General features: G+C 54.5%; 1 protein-coding gene across 1 annotated transcript in view; it reads left to right on the top strand.

Moving 5' to 3' along the window:
* The first annotated feature begins 1,349 nt into the window (after window positions 1–1,349).
* Window positions 1,350–6,000, top strand: part of PTPN14 (protein tyrosine phosphatase non-receptor type 14) — a 196,340-nt gene continuing 191,689 nt past the window's right edge. The window contains exon 1 of the mRNA XM_005901280.3: window positions 1,350–1,930. The gene's annotated coding sequence lies outside the window, so the exon portion shown is untranslated. The remainder of the gene's footprint in view (window positions 1,931–6,000) is intronic.

Below are 6,000 nucleotides of genomic sequence, written 5' to 3'. Positions count from 1 at the left end.
GGACAATAAGGCACTCCCTAATTTTTTTTTTGGAAATCTAGCAAGTCCATATTGAAAGTATCCAGCTATTTCTTGGAAGTTGGAGAAATTAATCTTAACTCTCTTCAGCCTTTTTCCTTCCATCCCTTTAAGGTCTTCTCTGCTTCTTTGTACTTTTGGATATGGGCAAATGCTCAGAAAAGTCACGTGACCACAGATTTGTACCTGATGGGTACAGGAGACTCTTCCCCAAGAGCCCAGGAATTTTTCTGAGTTGTGGGACACGGAAGGAATTTGGAACGACATCCTCAGTGGCAATTCTCCGAGGACCCTATTCAACCTAAGAAAGTGTTGCTCGAGTAAGACCACAGGCTCCCAAAGCATCATTTTTGCAATGCCAAGGACCACAGAAAAACAGGCAAATCCTTTAATTTTTACAGCTACAGAGGCCAAGGCTTTCCGGGACGGGGACACTCCTCGACCGGTGACGGCAGGGCAGGTCCGAAAACCCGGGCTCCTAGGCCTGGCTCCGAGAGCCTGGTTCGTCTTACCAGCTGCGTCTCATTAACTCCACCTCCGAAAATGCTAAGGAAGTTTCCTCCCAATGCCTACCCCGGCTGGGTGGGGCGATTCTGTGGCATGGAAAGAACCGGGAAAACGGTTCTAACTCCTTGGGTACACTAACTCCTTGGGTATACTAACTCCTTGCGTACACTAACTGTGCGATTCCCGGAGGAGCGCGTGAGGGGTGGTTTAGACGCGGGTTTGGTACCCAGAGGTTCCAGGAGTCCTGGACAGATAACTTAAAAGATTGCCTACTCTGGGAAGCCACCCTCCTTTCTCCGGGTCTGTTTTCCCTGTGCAGTGACTGCGTGGGGACATCCTGCTTGGAGCGGTCCGCCGAATAAGGTGGCGCGCTCTAGGTCGGGGTGGGCCAGTCCCCGTCGCGGCCCCGCCTCTGCAGGTTGCGGAGTTCTCGAGGCGATTTTTCCTGCCCCACCCCCGTCCCCCGCCTTGGCCCCGCCCGGGAGAGGCGCTAGGTGGGGTTGCTGTGGTCCCTTCGCCTTCCCCACTCCCCTCACCTCTTACTCCAGGGGAGTTTCACCCCGTCCTCCCTGCTCAGCCCTCACCTTTGAAAACCTTCTCCCAAAGCCACCACATTTATAAAAGTGCGCGACTTCTCCCTGGCCTGCAGAAGGAGCTCCGGCAGCTCGGCATTCCTCAGATTCCAGCGCTGTGACGTCCCCAAGGACGCGCGCCCCGGGCTCGGGAGCCGGGGCTCCCCTTCCCGCGCCGCCCCCCCGAGCCCCCGCGCGCGCGCCCGCCCGCCCCGCCGCATTCCTCCCCGCCCCCGGCGCGCGCCCCGCGCTCCCCCCGCGCCGCCGAGCCGGGCCCGGGGGTGGGGGAGCCGCGGCCGCCGGCGCCTGCTCCGTCCCCTCCCACTCGCCAGGCCCCTTCCTCCCTCCTTTCGCGGCCGCTCGCATTTCCTGCCGCTCTGGCTCTCCCGGCCCCTGAAAGTTCGTCCCAACTTTTCTCTCCCCGGGGAGGGCGCGGCGGGCGCAGTCCGGGGGCAGGCTGCCGCGCTCGTCCTCGCTCCGCCGCCTGCCCTCCGGACGCCGGTCCTCGGCGAGCAGCCGCCACTCCGTGGCCCCTGGCGGCGCGTCCCCTACCACCTCGGCCAGCCTCCCCGTCCCGGCCCCCTCTCTGGCGGGACAGCCCCGCGCCGGGGTGGTTCTCCTTTTCCCCCTTCTCCGGGCGCCCCCGCGCCAACTCTCGCGCCGGGATCGCGGCGGAAACCTCCCTCCCCTTTCGCCTCCTCCGGCTCCTTCCCTCCGCCCCTCCTCCGCCAGCCACTGGAATCAATTCCTTGGGGGGACTTGGGGCTCCGCCGCCCGCGGAGGGCAGCCTTTCGGCGCGGGACTCCGGGGTTCCGACGGGGCCATGTAAGCAGGTAAGCGGCGTCTGGGGCGGGGAGTCGGGCCCCAGGTTGGGGGCCGCCCTGGGCGCTCCGGGCGCCTTGCCGATGACTTGGGCAAACGCTGGCCACGCCGACTTGGGATCGGCGGCCCGGGACGCCTGGCAGGGCAGCGGGAGCGCGAGGGGCCGGGCAGCTGGACTTGTTAAGTGGCGGTGGGAGCCGCCAGCTAATGCGCACGGCTTGGAGTTAGGATGGAAGGTGTGCGCTGTCTGCAGAGTGGACGGTGAAACTCACACTCTCGCCCCCTCCTCCCCACTGCCGTTTTCTTTTGGGGAACCACAGAGGGCCTAGTGAGGGCAGCTGAGATACCCAGACGGCAGGGGCCGGAGGATGAAAGCCAAAGACGTCGCTGCCTCTCAAGCTGGAGAGAGTCCCCCGCTGCGACCCTCCTCTGTTCCACACCTCCCCGCCCCCCGTCCCCCCCACTACCCAGGAGACAGGATCTTGAGAGGGAGAAATTTCCATGCCCTTCCACTAGGCCACAGCCTTGCCACCAAACTCCTGGGGTTCTTGGCCCCTACTTGGGTGGTCGGCCGACTCACAGGGAGACCCTGTGGCCCCCTAATTTCAGAGCAGGTCTCCACCTCGAACGCCCCAAGTTCTGAGTATTAACAAGTTCCAAGGGTGGTATTCAGACACCGTCTCCCCTTTCTCCTGGCATGACCCCTACTTCTGGGGTTTCAACGCTCGGAAGGGGTTTTTCACCTTTTTGAGGAGCAGTGAGGGAGCGCTGCCTCGACCCCCTTTCCTTCCCACTTCCTCCAGGTCCCGTCACCCCTATCCCACCCCTCCCTACAGCTTAAGGCCTATTGTGGGCTTTCGCCTTCAGTCCGTCCAGGGGCTTGCTGTTGCTGGGTCTTTGTGAAGCTGAGGAATTTCCAGACCGGCTGTTGATGGGTTACAGGGTTTCCACCAACGTGTGACTTTCTTCAAATAGGTTAGTTCGTTGGCCCATTCATTCAACAAACCTAGTATGGCAGTTTCTCCCCTGGGCTAGGAACTGGGGATACAAAGATGCTAAAACAGGATGTAACTGCAGCCTGCAGAGGAAACACACTGGCTGATCTGGAAGTAGAGTGTCCTGAGAGGGCCTGGGAAGGCTAGGTCCAGAGGTGAGGGGGCCAGGTGTGCGCTGAGACTGGAGAGTTAAGGTGTTGCTCACCTAGAGGACCAATTAGGAAAGTACTTTCCAGGGGGGAGGAAAGAACTTGTGCAAAGTAAGAGTCATCCAAAATATGGGTGCAAGGAGATCATACCTAGTAGAGAGCTGGGCACTGAAGGGGGATTTATGGCTTGGTTGGTTCAGTGTAGCCAGGACAGCTTTTTTTTTTTTTTTTTAATATCAGATATTAAACTGGAAGCACTAAGGAATCAAGTAGCTTCCAGCGGCGCACACATCCCTCTCTTTGGATGCCTGATGCTGGTTCTGCAACAAGCAATGGGTGGGGGACCATCTCCATTTTCATTGACACTAATTGGCTCATGCTCGTGCCTGGTTTCATCAGAATGGTACTGATTCCCTTTTAAAGGGCCACCTGACAGCAATAGGTGATAATACCGCAGCTTACAGAATCTTGTATTGAAGTCGCGTTATCTTTTGGTGATGGCGTTAAAAGCATGTGCTTTGGGAATGATAGCCTTAACGAGTGGAAGCTGGAGAGCACAGATGCCCTTTTGCCTAATCTGGGCGTCTGTGCTGTGCAGAGTGAGTTCGTGTGTGTGTCATTGTGTTTGTTGTAGTATTCTCCATTTTCCCACGTCATCGCGGCATCAGCACAGTTGGAGGAATGACTTTTCCTTCCTCTGAAACTTTACGAAAAGCTGAACGCCTTCTAGCAGATTGTCGTCGCCTCCTGGTCCAGGATTCAGCAGATCCTGCCTAGAAAGCTTTTTATAGCGCAGGAGCCTCCTGTGCGTGGTTTGCCGCTCAAGGGGCCTCTTCACTGGGCTGAAGTGGCGGTGTAGTATTATGCATAGTGGCTGCGTCCTGGCCGAGGTGGCGAAGTCCAGCTCTTGGTGACCTCAGACCAGTACATGTGAGTGAAAAGAGCACACTGCTTTCCTACAGTGCTGGGTAGGAAGTTGCCTCAACCTCCCCCAACCGCCCCCCCCCCACCAAAAAAAAGAAAAAAACAAAAACACACCTTTCTTTATCTCAAGAACAGCCCCTGGACAATGGCTTTCCTGAAGGTATAGGACCTTCATGAGAAAAATGGCTGAAGAGAAACTCTTGCTATTCCCAGGTACCGGTCCAGCCTCCATCATTGGCTTAAACATATAGTTGTTATTATTAACACTTTAGATATTCAGGTGTGTGTGGACCACGTGGAACAGATAGCTGTAATGGCAAGAGCATTTAGACTATTTTCATGTGGAGGAATCTTAAAAAAAATCAGAGAAAAATTAGGATGTTTGGGAGAATTCTTTTCCTGAGTAGATGAGCCAGAAGTTGACAACTATGAGAACTTCCCCCCGCCCCAGTGCCTTCCCTCCTTATTACGGGTTTCTGTTTGGGCTTCAGGGATGTGAACATATACCCTTGGATTGCACCTTGTCCCCACCTGGGTTCCGTATTCTTATCCTTTGTCACCTGCAATCCTGCATTCAGACTTCTTCAGTCACGAAATGCTGTGCATTTTTTGAACTCATTCTAAGCCTCAGTGAGTGTGTCTTGTTAGAGATAAGGCAGGGGAAAGAGATAAGATGAAATCTTTAGCCAATTCAATTATTGCTGCTTGTGCTGCTTGAAAAAGAATGAGGGAAAACAAGCACGTTTTGGTGGAGAAGAGGTTAAAATTGATGTCTAAAATAAGACTCTGTGGTCTCCCCTTACTGATTTAATTTACCCTCCCCCCACTCCCCCGTCTGAGCCCCGGGGAGGGCTTATTGAATGGTTCAAGGGGTGTGTGTAGCAAATTCAGCAGCTTTTCTGGCCTGTTGGTGTGCTGGAGCCGGAGATCCAGGGTTGGGAGTTCGAGATAAGCTCAGTTTGTGTCCCAGCTCTGCCGTCTTTTAGCTGTGATGTTGACTGAACTTTGCAGCCCTTCCGAGTTTCCATTCCTTCATCTCTAAGGTGGGGGCAGTGGTTGTTAATGTGCCAGGATACTTGTGGGGAGTTCTGCGTAATGCCCTGTGCCCCTCTGCTAGCAGGGCCTCCCTCACACTGAGTAGGTGTTGGGTCAAGGATGGCTATTTATATGTTCCAGGAGTTATATGTGGCCATGAATGTGCTCTTTGTGTGCCACTTTTTCCGCAGCAGCCTGAATGCACATGTGTGCCAACATACACATAAGGCTTTGTCTTTGACCTTTTTTTTTTTTTGGTCTGTTGGCTCAAAGCAAACGTGTTGGCTGGCAGCTGCTAGCCCCTCATGTAGAAGGAGGGTGTGAGCTGGACCAGGCAGTAGGTTAGTTTAGGGAGGGAAAGCCATGTAGACAAGGGCAGAAAAAGGGATCCTTTCCCCCATATACTGCTTCCTATAATGAGAGTCTAGTGCTAATACAAGGATCCTTGCATTTCTAATGTTGAAATCCAGTGAATTAAATGATGTTAGAATAAATCCGCCTGCCTTTAGCAAGAATGCAAAAGGTAGCCGATCGGCACAAATGAGTCTCTGCAGCCTTGCTCTCCTTCTTTGAAGCTCAGGTCTAAGGAGTCAATTGCAACACGCCTCTCAGGTCCTGCCAGCTTCAGGTCGCTTGAACTTTAATGTTGCCTTTCATCCGAGAAGCCTGAAGTATTTGGCAAACATTAACTCACTGATCTTCATGTCAGCCTCCCAGCAGGAGGGGATGTTAGAAGAAAGGAACAACTCCTAAAACGTCAGGAGGACAGGTGTGTAGTAACTGTTCCAGAAGCCGAACGGATTGTTAGAGCCAAAAATTGATTGAGGATCCTACATGATACAGGATTGCAAACAGGTCCCAGGTGAAAGAAGACCCTTTTGAAGAGTAGAGGGAGAAAGTTTAGGAAAATGCAGATCAGGCGGTGGTTTTTGCAGTGGATAGGGAGAGGAAATCGCATTGCTACGACCAGCCATTGCC

The sequence above is a fragment of the Bos mutus genome, chromosome 16 (assembly GCF_027580195.1).
Source record: "Bos mutus isolate GX-2022 chromosome 16, NWIPB_WYAK_1.1, whole genome shotgun sequence".
NCBI lineage: Eukaryota > Metazoa > Chordata > Mammalia > Artiodactyla > Bovidae > Bos > Bos mutus.
The sequence above is the reverse complement of the archived record's forward strand: the minus strand, read 5'-3'. Positions and strand labels throughout refer to the sequence as shown.